At 42.5% G+C, this 15,973-nt stretch overlaps 1 protein-coding gene across 6 annotated transcripts in view; it reads right to left on the reverse strand.

Moving 5' to 3' along the window:
* Window positions 1-15,973, reverse strand: part of LOC129820197 (engulfment and cell motility protein 1-like) — a 167,160-nt gene that overhangs the window by 134,650 nt on the left and 16,537 nt on the right. Inside the window, exon 1 of one of the 6 annotated variants that reach the window (XM_055877189.1) lies at window positions 5,010-5,031. The exons of 4 other annotated variants lie outside the window; for them this stretch is intronic. The gene's annotated coding sequence lies outside the window, so the exon portion shown is untranslated. Of the gene's footprint in view, window positions 1-363; window positions 574-5,009; window positions 5,032-15,973 lie in introns of those variants that run through there. One more of the 6 variants, XM_055877188.1, reaches the window with a different exon arrangement.

A 15,973-nucleotide genomic window follows, 5' to 3' on the forward strand; every position in this document is an offset into this window, starting at 1 on the left:
TGAGTTCCAACAGTATGAGGTCTGTCATCCTTTAGGTGGTGAAACTCCATCTCACTCAGTTTCCTCACAACTAAATCCCCCTGTGCAGAGATTATAAAAACAATCTATTTCATAGCTGACCTGTCAGGGGAAACCAAACGGGTAAACTCATGGGTACACTCAGAATGGCTGTCCTGGTATTGTGATTTATAATAATTATAATTCTGTAGTCTAAATAGGGTCAGTGCCCAGGGGGGTTAGAGGGCACAGGGGGTGAGGAGGGCAGAGGAGGAGGGCCCTAAAATGAGGGGCGCACCCTTCGGCCCAACGCACCTCCAGCCTGAGTAGTGAGTACACAACAAGAAGAGAAGACCGGGGACTCACCCGGAAACCTTGACGACAAGCAGGTAGCGAGTTCAACCCGCGGGTCCACCCTCCAACACGTATTCTTTCAAATCCACAACAAAACTAAAATAAACAAAATCTCCACTAACACTAGCTAGCCACAAATACAATAAGCATCCTTCGAGGTTCAGCAGTCACAAGAACAAGGGTTTCAAACTAAACTTCACCGTGCTTCTCCTTGGGCACAGAGACAGAAAAAAGCAAAAGAGAGAGAGAGGTTAACAGAAGGAGGAAGTAGGCGTTTGTCTAGAGAAGAGGAAACAGGTCTGTAGCAAAATAGGACGGTGAAAAAAAGCAGAAAAATTAAAAGATGAGACAACCGTTGGAGAAACAGACTACACGCCTTGCTCACAGGAAGTTACCTCAACCTGAAAAACATTGTGTCCCACAGCTATACTGTACTACTACATGTACTGGTCAGCATTCCGCCGGGCACAACAGTCGGGGAACGTTCAGATAGAAAATACATTATTTCGAATAAACATGCCTTTCTAACACGTACAATAAGGAATCACGCCAGCTCTATTCATGTCATTTCTATCTGGAACATTCCACCGTGTTTGCCTACTGAACATTACCCTGGTGTGGGGTCAACATAGTTTAGTCAGAGCTCTGAGCAGAGGGAGCCATGTTCCATTACCCAATACCACAAGGGTTTCGTCCTACACGGCATCCTATTCCCTATGTAGTGCACTACTTTTGACCAGGGCCCCATCTCTAGCGCATCAGTAAGGAGGAATGCACTAGATAGAGAATATGGTGTCATTTGGGACATAGCCAAGCTCTCACTTCCACCTCTGGCTGCCCTTTTGTCGCACTGATGCCATAGACTATAAGCACAACTCGCACGGTGGTGGGAGAATGAGCCAAAACCTGACAGGATCTGAACATTTCAGCCATTTCAAGCTTTGGGACTGACGTCTTAGTTGGGAAGTGTCAGTGAAGCTGACCAGACCTGGGTACAACTGGTATTAGAAATCTTTACAAATACTTTGAGCATTTGATTGTCTACCTGGAACGGTATCGTGGTGGGGTTTGCACTTTCGAGACTATTCCTTTGGTTCCATTGTGCCAGGCAAGCTCAATCAAGCGTAGATACAGTATTTGAAAGAAGACAAATGCTACTTGAACCCAGGTCTGGTGCTTACAGCTGCTTCACTGCACCCATTACAAATGTCGGGGGCTGACGTCTTAGTTGGCCAGTGTCAGAGTGTGAAGTCTGACACACAGCATATGTTTAACCCACCGTAGGGTTAGTGAGGCCCCAACTCCCTCGAGTCCCTACTCATCTCTACCACAAAGCCAAATACTATAGTAGTCTGTTTTCTAGCAGATTTTTACCTGGGATCAGATTCAAAGCTAACTCATCTGGCTCTCTGATTATCTGAGCTGTCAAGGCCACAGAGACCAGAGAGAATGAGAGAGAGAGAGAGAGAGAGAGAGAGAGAGAGAGAGAGAGAGGTGGAGAAAGTGATGGAGAGAGAAAGAGAGCGAAAGAGAGAGATGGCAGAAGAGAGAGAGATTGAGGATGAGGGAGGTAGGTCAACAAGGCCACAGAGACGAAGCAGAAAGAGAGATGGAGGAAGGGAGAGAAAGAAAGAGAAGAGGAGGCAGGTAGGTCAACAAGACCACAGAGACGAAGCAGAAAGAGAGATGGAGGAAGGGAGAGAAAGAAAGAGAAGAGGAGGCAGGTAGGTCAACAGGGCAAATGAGCTCAGCCGTTTCACATAATGTGTTTCATAAGACATCTAACATTTCACCAGAATCTCTCCTTTCACAGCATTTAACACGACCACCTGTTTGACATTTACAATTGTTATTATACAATTGTCCCAGACAGAACAGATCACAGGTTGGATCACAGGAACATTCTGTGTTAGCTGGGATTTCACTACACCTTATTGGGTCATTTGTGTTTCAGCAGTTGGGGCCTACATTCAGTGAATTCCCGTGCGAGGGGGAAATCTTCTGCTATGCTAATTGACAAGACTGAGCGGTCGTGATTCACATACCGTGTAGCTACACAATTCTAGATACCACAAAACCAGAGGCGTTACTGTCATAACATATGTTTTAGCAGGCTAACTCATTTAAAGAGCTGGAAGATCTCACTGGAGCATTTGGGTATGGAAAGCTACTCTTCTCTCAGGGCGTAGCCAGGGCTGCACACAGCAACACAGAGCCAAACTATTTTCTAAGTACACCACCACTACTTCATCGCTCCCCAAAGTACTTTTCCACACGACAGTTCTAAAAACGTCCTGCTCCCTCCTCCAGCCCTGCTCACCACAGAGCTATCGCAGAGCACTAGTTAGCCGTCGTCTCCATGGAGATGAGCCGATTATGCTAAGGAAACCAATTAGCCTACAGCAATGTACTGTACTGTTCTGTTCCTCCCCATACTCTCCCGAGCAGGAGCCTTGGGGGGGCCTGAGAGAATTGGGGGGGACTTGTCCCCACTCAGAAGAGTCCTTGACAGGGATGGAATGTCACACGGTAGGGATGCTCGGTGGGAAGTTGATAAAAAAACGAACTGTGCTTCCAGAGCAGAAACATGCCCACACAACAAAAGTTCTCTAACTGCAAATGCCAAACAGCACACATAACAAGGGCTTTACTAGCTAGTATGTTCTTTGTTAAAATAATACAATGGTAGCTAGTACCTGAGGGTGTTTTTGTTTAAAGAATGATATGTGATATGATGCATCTCCCATTGGAACTCTCCCAGCCTACACATAGGCATCAGTTACCCAATCACAACATTGTTTTGGTCTATGATGAGTGTTAAATGTCGGTGTATCCTTCCGGTGTAGTTCTAGTCAATCCATAACGGGGCCTCCTAACGCAACATTTTATGCTCTATAATCCAACTGCTAAATCAGTGCATTTAGAGGGCTCCCGGGGGTCGCAGCGGTCTATGGAACTACATCTCAGTACTATAGGAATCACTACAGACCCTGGTTCGATACCAAGCTGTTATTGGGAGTCCCACAATTGGCCCAGCGTTGTCCGGGTTAGGGGAATTCGGGGTAGGCTGTCATTGTAAATAAGAATTAGTTTTTAACTGACTTGCCTAGTTAAATAAAGGTTAAATAAATGTAAAAAATGTCAGAGGTTGCATCCCAAACAGCACCCTATTCCCTACACAGTGCCCTAGGGACCCTGTTCAAAAGCAGTGCACTAAATAGGAAATAAGGTGCAATTTGGGACACATTTAGAGCCTGCAGTGTACAACAACTGAAACAGACATTACATAAGATGTCACAGGTTGTCTCTCTAAGCAGAACATAAATGTGCAGTGTTCAAACTCAGATCCCTTTAGATTTAAAAATAATATGCCATCTCTGATTACATAAGGCAATATCTCTCAACAGGGATGTCAGGGGTATGAGCTTTAAACATAACAGTGGAGCTCAATTAGGAGTTTGTAGACTGAAAGGCCTTCCTACTGCCAGACAGTCACAGAGGATGATGAACTGATGGAGAGAGTGTTAGATGAGAGGGAAAGAGAGAGGGGGAGTAGGGAGATGGGGAGAGAGAGAGAGAGAGAAAGAAAGAAAGAGAGGGGGGAGATATAGGGAGAGAGTGGGTGTAGGGATAGAGAGAGAGATATTGTTTATTTATTTTCCCTTTTGTACTTGAACTATTTGCACATCGTTACAACACTGTACTAGCCAATCACTTTGAAATGTGTCTATTCTTCTGAAACTTGTGAGTAATGTTTGCTGTTCACTTTTGATTGTTTATTTCACTCTTGTTAATTATCTAGTTCACTTGCTTTGGCAACATAAACATATGTTTCCCATGCCCATGAAGCCCTTTGAATTGAAATTGAATGGTGGGGGGGGGGGGGGGGGCAGAGCGAGAGCAGGAGACAGACAGGACTCACAGGCTTCAGTGAGTCACTCTGACTGTGTGACCTTCTGCTGCAGGGCTCATCAGGCAACACAGACCAGGTCTCTCATACGCAGACACACACTTTACAGTAGAATATTTTTACTACTGATTTTGATTACTGCATTGTTGGAAAAGAGCATGAAAGAAAGGCATTTCACTGTACTTGTGCACGTGACAATAAAACTTAAAACTCAGACACAAACACTGTGGGCAGAAGGCCAATCAGATGGACAGCAAGGGGGTTAACTTAAGACACAGCCAAAGCACAAATTTGTGTGCGTGTGTGAGAGAGTTAAAATCAAGTGTCTTGAATAGGGCTGTTGCGGTGACCGTATTACCGCCCCACACCGGCGGTCACGAGTCATGAAGGCAGTCAAATTCCACGTAGTCAAGGTAATTAGGCTTCTCCAAGTGCTGATGCTGCTCATGGTCATTAGTAGCCTACCAAACTTGCTAACTGCCTGGTACTCAGCACTCTATTGTCCCTCTAATTACTCTGACATCAATGCAAATTTAATTAAAAAATCTAATCAAACACTTCATGAGAGCCCATGAGCTCATGTCGCGCAACATTTCTCTAGGCTATGCAATTACGTGAGAAAACAGAGTGATGGCCTCTACTAAAAAAAGGAGGTTCCCATCAGCTTCCTACAGGCTTACTATATTTATTTCTCAACTTTCCTAATATTAAGCTGATTGCTTATATTTACAACAGGAGTATTGCCTACCTGGCTGACAGGTAAATGAACCATGGGAAAACGGTCCTCCATCCGCTTTTTAAGGTCATAGATGACATGTATTTTTTCCCGCTGCCCCTTTCAAGACAGGTGCATGATAATGGTCCATTCTAAATCAAAACAAAATGTCACACATATATAATTTAGTACATGTAAAGACAAGATTAAATCAAGAATAGTCTGATGGGTGAAAATATTAGCCTATCACTTGTGAATGATATAAACTCAGCAAAAAAAGAAACGTCCCTTTTTCAGGACCCGGTCTTTCAAAGATAATTCATAGAAATCCAAATAACTTCACAGATCTTCATTGTAAAGGGTTTAAACACTGTTTCCCATGCTTGTTCAATTAACAATTAATGAACATGCACCTGTGGAACAGTCGTTAAGACACTAACAGCTTACAGACGGTAGGCAATTAAGGTCACAGTTATGAAAAGTTAGGACACTAAAAGAGGCCTTTCTACTGACTCTGAAAAACACAAAAGAAAGATGCCCAGGATCCCTGCTCATCTGCGTGAACGTGCCTTAGGCATGCTGCAAGGAAGCATGAGGACTGCAGATGTGGCCAGGGCAATAAATTGCAATGTCCATACTGTGAGACGCCTAAGACAGCGCTAAAGGGAGACAGGACGGACAGCTGATCGTCCTCGCAGTGGCAGACCACGTGTAACAACACCTGCACAGGATCGGCACATCCGAACATCACACCTGCGGGACAGGTACAGGATGGTAACTGCCGAGTAACACCAGGAACAGACAATCCCTCCAACAGTGCTCAGACTGTCCGCAATAGGCTGAGAGAGGCTGAACTGAGGGCTTGTAGGCCTGTAGTAAGGCAGGTCCTCACCAGACATCACCGGCAACAACGTCGTCTATGGGCACAAACCCACCGTCGCTGGACCAGACAGGACTGGCAAAAAGTGCTCTTCACTGACGAGTCACGGTTTTGTCTCACCAGGGGTGATGGTCGGATTCGCGTTTATCGTCGAAGGAATGAGCGTTACACCGAGGCCTGTACTCTGGAGCGGGATCGATTTGGAGGTGGAGGGTCTGTCATGGTCTGGGGCGGTGTGTCACAGCATCATCGGACTGAGCCGGTTGTCATTGCAGGCAATCTCAACGCTGTGCTTTACAAGAAAGACATCCTCATCCCTCATGTGGTACCCTTCCTGCAGACTCATCCTGACATGACCCTCCAGCATGACAATGCCACCAGCCATACTGCTCGTTCTGTGCGTGATTTCCTGCAAGACAGGAATGTCAGTGTTCTGCCATGGCCAGCGAAGAGCCCGGATCTCAATGCCATTGAGCACGTCTGGGACCTGTTGAATCGGAGGGTGAGGGCTAAGGTCATTCCCCCCAGAAATGTTGGGAACTTGCAGTTGCCTTGGTGGAAGAGTGGGGTAACATCTCACAGCAAGAACTGGAAAATCTGTTGCAGTCCATGAGGAGGAGATGCACTGCAGTACTGTCACTTTTGATTTTGACCCCCCCCCCCCCTTTGTTCATGGACACATTATTACATTTTTATTAGTCACATGACTGTGGAACTTGTTCTGTTTATGTCTCAGTTGTTGAATCTTATGTTCATACAAATATTTACACGTTAAGTTTGCTGCAAATAAACGCAGTAGACAGTGAGATGACATTTATTCTTTTGCTGAGTTTATTACCACTTGTGAATGATACCCAGCATAAGAAAGCCATTTTTTGTGACTTTTTCAAATCATAGTTGCACACCTCATGTAGCCTAGCCCATAGGCCTATATGTTTTGAAAAGGTTTGTATCACAACTAAAGTGGCCAAAAAGTGGCACATTAATCCGCTTTACAAGAGGTTTAGAGTCTAACTGGCATACATAAGCAGCGCGTGAGTTTCAAGTTTGGTGAAGATAATTCACCATAAAAATGCACCTTTATAGTAAAAGCATTACGTTCATAATCGCATTTGCAGTCACTTTTGGTAATGGTGTTTTCAAGCTAATGGAACATTTGCGCATATAGCCTGCTACCATGTGCGCATTGCTGCGCTTATAGCCTGCTACCATGTGCGCATTGCTGCGCTTATAGCCTGCTACCATGTGCGCATTGCTGCGCTTATAGCCTTCTACCATGTGCGCATTGCTGCGCTTATAGCCTGCTACCATGTGCGCATTGCTGCGCTTATAGCCTGCTACCATGTGAGCATTGCTGCGCTTATAGCCTGCTACCATGTGCGCATTGCTGCGCTTATAATATGAAGAAACAGACTAATAGTTTATACATTTTTAAGCTAAACGTTCTGATCTTTTGTGTCAGCCACATTGCGCTTTTTTTAATGCTAGTGGTTGTATTAATTTGCGATCTATTGCATCCCACTGTTTGGAATATTTATTTCTCGCACAGAATAGGTCCACTTTTGTACTATGGGGGATAGTAGATTGACATAGGCTAGTGCTTTTGCTGTTCGTTAGGCCTACTCATCTTGTTGGCTGGCGAAAAGTGAATGTGGACAATTTTTCCAATATCTTCAATATGCACCTCGGAATTGGATAAGGATGAGCGCAGTTGCGTCCCTGATGTGTCTGTCTTCACTTGTAGCCTGTGAGAAAGATCCGATCCTGTGATGGAGAGAGCACAGCACTCAGGGAGAAAGGCACAACAAAGGCATGGATTTTTTTAGGGTGCATTAAGGCCACAAAGGGGATGCCGCCGTGAAATTCTAGGCATTATCAAGTGCTTGTCAAATCGTAAATGAGAGACTAATGAAGTGTGTACAGCCTGCGCAAAAAACAGAGCAGAGTTCATGCTTTTCAAGCAACTTTTTTCAAATCATCATTAGAGTCGTATCATGCAGACTTAAATTGTATTAAAAATCTAAACATATAGCCCAACGTTTGTAGAACAACTAAAGTTACATTAATAACTCAAATATTGTATGCTAAATGAACTAGTGTAGCCCATAGCCATTTGGCATAGCCACATCAGGATCTAACATAAGGACAACTCAGCATATGCTATTCTGTTCTTCTGAAATAGACCACATTTTCTTCATATCATGCTTCTTTAGACCTGTCTAAAATAAATAATGAATTTATTGTGAAGGTGTAGGCTATATTACATGGATTTATTATAGTTTTTAAAATGTAGATGTTCCAAAGGTCTGCATCAGTGGCTTGTAGGCTGTGTGGAAGCCAGATGCTAAATGTGTTTATGTTAATTAACGTGAGACCGACAGTTACTTGCTTGACAATCACTGACCACCACAGCCCTAGTCTCGAACAATGAGCGCTGTTGCATTAAACTGAGGCAAATCTGACTCAGTCACCAGTCACTAGTGTCTGTCAAACCCAATAAAGACTTGTAGGGAGTTGGTGAGAAAGAAACAAACCAACTAGGGCTTGGAGAGGGGACAATAATATTCTTATCACATTTACTGAAACGCAAAATGGACGGCTCTTATTTGTAGAGGGAAGGAGTGCAACACCAAATGCCTCGGCCCGTAGCGTGTACAGACGTTACAAGGATTTTATCAAAAGCAACTCTGGATCTCACACTTAATAATACCTCAAGTTTAGCTTTAGGGAACACTGTCAAAAGGACCCTTTTAGGGAACACTGTCAAAAGGACTCTTTTAGGGAACACTGTCAAAAGGACCCTTACTTTCCTCCTCCAAATTTCACAGGATTAGGGAAGAGACCTCGGTCTGATCTTCTACAGAACAAGATTGTATGGACTGTATATAAATCAAACCCAATTCTGATAACAGTGGTTTCTAAACCCCAAATTATTTCCACTTATCCAGGGAGAGATGGAGGGGATAAACCAACCAAATGATGCTGTCAGTGACCGTTTCCCCAGAAGACTCCAGCCTCCAGGGCTCATCCCAAATTGTAGCCTATTCCATATATAGTGCACTACTTTTGACAAGGGCCCATAGGAGCTCTAGTCATAGTAATACACCATGTAGGGAATAGGGTGCTATTTGGGATACTCCCAGAAGACTCAAGGCTATCGTGGTTCTTGGCTAACAGTGATGTGTAATCAACATAGCTGGGAGAGTAGTGAAGGGGCTTGGAAAGTAGGTCCGGCATGTTTGAGGAGGAGCAGCTCGGGGATATGGAATGTGAGCTCTTATCACACAGCACGACCACCACCAGGCCTATCTGGATCTCATCACGGGGGTCTGGAGTTTTTCCTACTCAGGTCAGGATTTTTTTTTTATCTGGGCCCTCAAAAAAGACATAATTAAATATTTCAACAACAAAAAGACATTGAGCTACAGTATATTGCCCTTGTAGAAAATGGGGTTTACACACATCTGAATACTATCAAGAGGACTGCATTTATTAGCCTCTTAGGGCCTGAGGATACCAAGGTAGTAGAAGACTACTGTATGAGGCCTGGATTTTATGAGTCTCACTGTAATGCTTTATAACGTGTTTGACCTCAATTAAACTCACTCTACCATGTCCCCATACTGCTGCTAGATCAGTTAGGCCCTGAAAACACAATACCCCTCACTCTACCATGTCTCCACACTGCTGAGGTTAGGCCCTGAACACACAACACCCCTGTGCCATCCGTTTCTAAACAAAGGAAAGCCATAATAGCAGAATAGAAATGTGCTTTCTACTATGTTGCTATAGGTGAGAAAACCATAGCACAGATGTTTAATATCAAGTCATTTAAAAGTACATTGCAGTTTTAGAGACTTGAGTAGCACTTGTGTTTCTGTTTCTCTCAGTCTCAACACAACAGCAGGTGGAACACCATCAAGTGGAACAACATCAGGTGGAACAACTTGACGAGGAACAACATGAGCACTCGAGGGGGAAACATGGAAAGTGGTAGTGACTTTCCTGACCCACTCTTCCTCTTGAGGGGTATTCATCAAACCTCGCTGACTTTTGCTCCTGCAGGGCAACCTCCAAGGAGGGCGAGCCACCCGGAAAATGTAAATGCACGCTCGGGTCGACCATTCTTCTTTGAGAGGGTGGGAGGAGGGGGAAGGACCACACAGCACACAAAAGCACTCCCGGTTCACGTGACCTACAGTAGGCCTGGGATGAATGGGGCTTTTTGGTTGGTCTGTGGAGGGAGTCATGGGAACAGGGGACTATTTCTATTGTCCTTTCAGGGGAGGAGGACGGGTGGAGGTATGTAGAGGTGGGATAGGTGTAGGAATATCAGGAAGGGCCAACAGCAGAAAAACCTCCATTCATTAGAAGAAAAACACCCCCATAGTGGAGTGACCATGACCGATCATGATCTCTCTCTCTCATCCCACTCCCTCTGCAGTGCAGTGCTTCAATAAGTGGGCGGATTTTCTGATGAGTGCCGGAAAAAAACAATTTAACATTTAAAAAATGAACATATTCTATTAATAAACCCTTAATGACACGGATCAGCTTATGAAACAGTGGTTCCATTGGGGGGGGAAACAATGCATTAAGTAATCTGTCCAGCAGCACCATTTGAACATTGCGTAATCAGTGCGTGTAACTGTAGGGCAAAATCAATACTACCCTCTCTCTACAGTGGTGCCTCAGCCTCAGCTTTCACTTTATCTGGCACACACAGCTCAGTGCTAGCATAAACCATGTAGGTTAGTCCATAGGACTGATTGTCCAGGTAGAATCCACTGTTTAGCTGCCAATTGGGATGTTTCTATATATTTGGTTATATTCTGTGGCTTCCCGTATGATTCAGAATTTGCTCAAATTGATCTGTAATTTAAGATTTTTTATACAAAAAGCATTACAAGTATATTGGCGTCTTGATTTAGTCCAAAGTAATGGTTAGCAAAATGTGGAAAATTGATAAAGCACACTTTCTTTAAATCACAATGTCAACCTGTTTTGACTTGGTATTGTTGTTTTTAGATGTACAGTACCAGCCAAAAGTTTGGACACACCTACTCATTCAAGGGTTTTTCTTTCTTTTTTATATTTTCTAAAATTGTAGAATAATAGTGAAGACATCAAAACTATGAAATAACATAGTGGAATAATGTAGAAACCAAACAAGTGTTATTCAAATCAAAATATATTTTATATTTGAGATTCTTCAAAGTGGCCACCCTTTGCACACACTTGGCATTCTCTCAACCAGCTTCATGAGGTAGTCACCTGGAATGTATTCCAATAAACAAGTGTGCCTTGTTAAAAGTTAATTTGTGGAATTTCTTTCCTTCTTAACGCTTTTGAGCCAATCAGTTGTGTTGTGACAAGGTAGGGGTGGTATACAGAAGATAGCCCTATTTGGTAAAAGACCAAGTCCATATTATGGCAAGAACAGCTCAAATAAACAAAGAGAAACGACAGTCCATCATTACTACAAGACATGAAGGTCAGTCAATCCAGAAAATGTCAAGAATTTTGAAAGTTTTCAAGTGCAGTCATAAAACCCTAAAGCACTATGATGAAACAAGGGCTGATGGGGACTGCCACAGGAAAGGAAGACCCAGAGTTACCTCTGCTGCAGAAGATAAGTTCATTGGAGGAGTTAACTTCTACTTGGTCACAATCCCGGATCCGGGAGCACCCCCATCAGTAAAAAAGCTGACTAGCATAGCCTAGCATAGCGTCACAAGTAAATACTAGCATCTAAATATCATTAAATCACAAGTCCAAGACACCAGATGAAAGATACACATCTTGTGAATCCAGCCATCATTTCTGATTTTTAAAATGTTGTACAGGGAAGACACAATATGTAAATCTATTAGCTAACCACGATAGCAAAAGACACAACTTTTTTTCCACCATTTTTTTCCTGCATAGGTAGCTATCACAATTTCGACCAAATAAAAGATATAAATAGCCACTAACCAAGAAACAACTTCATCAGATGACAGTCTGATAACATATTATTGTATAGCATATGTTTTGTTATTTTTTTTTGCATATTTCAGGTATAAATCATAGTTTACCATTGCAGCCACCATCACAACTCTCACCAAAGCAACTAGAATAACTACAGAGACCATCGTGTATTACCTAAATACTCATCATAAAACATTTCTGAAAAATACACAGCGTACAGCAAATGAAAGACAAAGATCTTGTGAATCCAGCCAATATTTCAGATTTTTTAAGTGTTTTACAGCGAAAACACAATATAGCATTATATTAGCTTACTACAATAGCCAACCACACAACAGCAATGATTCAAGCGAACAATAGCGATAACGAATAAACCAGCAAAAGATATTAATTTTTTCACTAACCTTCTCAAACTTCTTCAGATGACAGTCCTATAACATCATATTACACAATACATATAGAGTTTGTTCGAAAATGTGCATATTTAGCGGCACAAATCGTGGTTATACAATGAGAAAAGTAGCCAAGCTGCCAACAATATGTCGGGAGAAATCTTGGGAGAGGCACCTAATCTAATCAGTAACTAATCCTAAACTTGACTAAAAAATACAGGTTGGACAGCAAATGAAAGATACATTAGTTCTTAATGCAACCGCTGTGTTAGATTTTTTAACCTGTTGAGGATGGGGGCGCTGTTGTGACTATTTATGCTAATCGTGTAATTTTTGAAACGGCTTCCCACAAAGTTCTTGATCGTACAATATGCATATTATTATTATTATTGGATAGAAAACAGTCTATAGTTTCTATAGGAGTTGAAATTTTGTCTCTAAGTGGAACAGAGCCCATTCTACAGCAATTTCCCTGACATGGAGTCAGATTTCAGAAATTTTGGCCACTGTTCTGGAGTCAGTTAAAAGGGCACTGTTATTGCTATGACTATACGGACACTGCTTACGTCTTCCCCTGGATGCCTTTACGTGATGACGATTTGAATGGGGTCGATTGCGCGTTCACAGGCACTATAAATTAAAAAAACCTGTAGCTAGCAAGTCTTTTCTTGCTGCGTAATGCGCCTGGAGGACATCGACCCGCACTTGTTCCAAGCATTAGTGGAGGGAGTAATATTACTCTGGTCATGTTTCTACTCGTTATGGGAGTTAAAAACATCATAAGGTAGTTAATTTAAAGCGTTTTATAGCAATTTATATCCGTTTAGTGCGATTTTGGGACATTTATTTCTGAAACGCTGTGAATTGCTGGGCACGCTTCCAGTTCATCCCGAACGCAGTTGGCATTTCCACATGGCAAGAGGACAGCTTTCCACCAAAAGACGATTGGACCCAAGAAAGGATCCTTTGCCCAAGATACTGATGGAAGAACAGCTCAAAGTAGGACATTTTTATTATGATAAATCGTGTTTCTGTCGAAAAATGTTAGTGGCTTAGGACGCCATGTTTTTTGACGTAGCTTCGCTTGGCGCAAACTGTATTGAAAAGTAAGGATAATTTAAAAAATGTAATTCCGCGATTGTATTAAGAATTAAATTGTCTATCAATCCCTGTCCACCCTATATTTTTTAGTCACGTTTATGAGTATTTATGTATAAGAGTAGATCACTGTCTAAGTGGCGCACGGACATTTTCTCACCAGCTTGGCTACATTTCACATTGTCTAACCATGATTTTGGTGGCTAAATATAAACATTTTCGATCAAACTCTATATGGATTGTGTAATATGATGTTACAGGAGTGTCATCTGAAGAATTCTGAGAAGGTTAGTGAAAAAATTAATATATTTTGGCGATGTTGACGTTATCGCTCACTTTGGCTAGAATCAATGCTGGGCTGCTATGTGGTATGTGCTATGCTAATATAACGATTTATTGTGTTTTCGCTGTAAGACACTTAGAAAATCTGAAATATTGTCTGCATTCACAGGATCTGTGTCTTTCGATTCGTGTATGCTGTGTATTTTTACGAAATGTTTGATGATTAGTAAGTAGGTAAACACGTTGCTCTAAGTAGTTTTTCTATTCCATTTGTGACGGTGGGGTGCAATTGTAACCTATGCCATCTACCTGAAATATGCACTTTTTTCTAACAAAACCTATCCCATACCATAAATATGTTATCAGACTGTCATCTGATGAGTTTTTTTCTTGGTTAGGGGCTATAAATATCTTAGTTTAGCCGAATTGGTGATAGCTACTGGTGTTGGTGGACAAATAAAAGATGGTGGATTATGCTAATGTGTTTTTAGGTAATAGATGTACATCTTTACATATTGTGTCTTCCCTGTAAAACATTTTAAAAATCGGACATGTTGACTGGATTCACAAGATCTGTGTCTTTCATTAGCTGTATTGGACTTTAATGTGTGAAAGTTAAATATTTTTTTTAAATATTTTTTTTGAATTTCGCGGCACTGGTTTTTCAGTGGGGGTGGGGGGGGAGTGCCGCTAGCGGCACTCTCATCCTAGACAGGTTAAATGAACGTTACTACGACATACAGCGTGCGTTAAAGCAAGACCGCACCGAAATTAATGGCGGAATATGAGTTTAACATTTTTCAACAGAACAACGAATTAACATCATAACCAGTTCTTACTTTTTGATGAGCTCCCATCAGAATCTTGGGCAAGTTGTCCTTTGTCCAAAAGAATCGTTGCTCGGTTGTAGAATGTAGTCTTCAACGTTGGAATTAGCAGTAAACATTAGCCATGTGGCAAAGACCTGTCCAACTCACTATAACGCAGCACTAATAAATATCCGAAAATCGCAATATACTGATATAAACTGATATAACTCGGTTTAAAATAACAACATTATGATGTCTTTAACACCTATATCGGAAAAAAAACAGAGCCGGATATATCTAAGGGCTATAACGGGAGCTTTCTAGAACGACATCCAGAGGTCCTTTTTGCGTCATGGCGAAGAGAAGAAAGGAAGGACCCCACGTTGCCAGCCCATTTATAAGCTCTCAGATCTGCCCAGCAACTCCATTTCAATTCTCACTATTCGCTGACATCCAGGGGAAGGCGTATGCAGTGCATCTCAACCAATAGAAGACAGGCAAATTAATAAACCGACCTCAGAACAGCCAGCAGAATTCAGCACTCACATCCTCATTGGAAAATTGCTCCAACTCCAGTTCTGTTTTACTCACAGATATAATTCAAACGGTTTTAGAACCTAGAGAGTGTTTTCTATCCAATAGTAATAATAATATGCATATTGTACAAGCAAGAATTGAGTACGAGGCAGTTTAATTTGGGAACGAAATTATTACAAAGTGCAAACAGCACCCCCTATTGAGAAAAGGTTTTAACAGCCTCAGAAATTGCAGCCCAAGTAAATGCTTCAAATCAAATCTTATTGGTCGCATACACATGTTTAGAAGGGGTTATTGCGGGTGTAGCGAAATGCTTGCATAGTTAAAGTAACAGACACATCTCAACAACTGTTCAGAAGAAACTGCGTGTATCAGGGCTTCATTGTCAAATTGCTGCAAAGAAACCACTACTAAAAGAACACCAATAAGATGAAGAGACTTGCTTGGGCCAAGAAACACGAGCAATGGACAGTAAACCAGTGGAAATCTGTCCTTTGGTCTGATGAGTCCAAATTAGATTTTTGGTTGCAACCGCCATGCCTTTGTGAGACGCAGAGTAGGTGAACGGATGATCTCCGCATGTGTGGTGAAGCATGGAGGAGGTGAGATGGTGTGGGGGTGCTTTGCTGGTGACGCTGTCTGTGATTTATTTAGAATTCAAGGCACACTTAACCAGCATGGCTACCACAGCTCTGACAGCGATACGCCATCCCATCTGGTTTGCGCTTAGAGGGACTGTCATTTGTTTTTCAACAGGACAATGACCCAACACATCTCCAGGCTGTGTAAGGGCTATTTGCCCAAGAAGGAGAGTGATGAGTGCTGCATCAGATGACCTGGCCTCCACAATCACCCGTCCTCAACCCAATTGAGATGGTTGAGTAGGACCGCAGAGTGAAGGAAAAGCAGGTAACAAGTGCTCAGCATGTGGGAACTCCTTCAAAACTGTTGGAAAGGCATTCCAGGTGAAGCTGGTTGAGAGAATGCCAAGTGTGTGCAAAGCTGTCACCAAGGCAAAGGGTGGTTACT

The sequence above is a fragment of the Salvelinus fontinalis genome, chromosome 22 (assembly GCF_029448725.1).
Source record: "Salvelinus fontinalis isolate EN_2023a chromosome 22, ASM2944872v1, whole genome shotgun sequence".
Classification (NCBI taxonomy): domain Eukaryota; kingdom Metazoa; phylum Chordata; class Actinopteri; order Salmoniformes; family Salmonidae; genus Salvelinus; species Salvelinus fontinalis.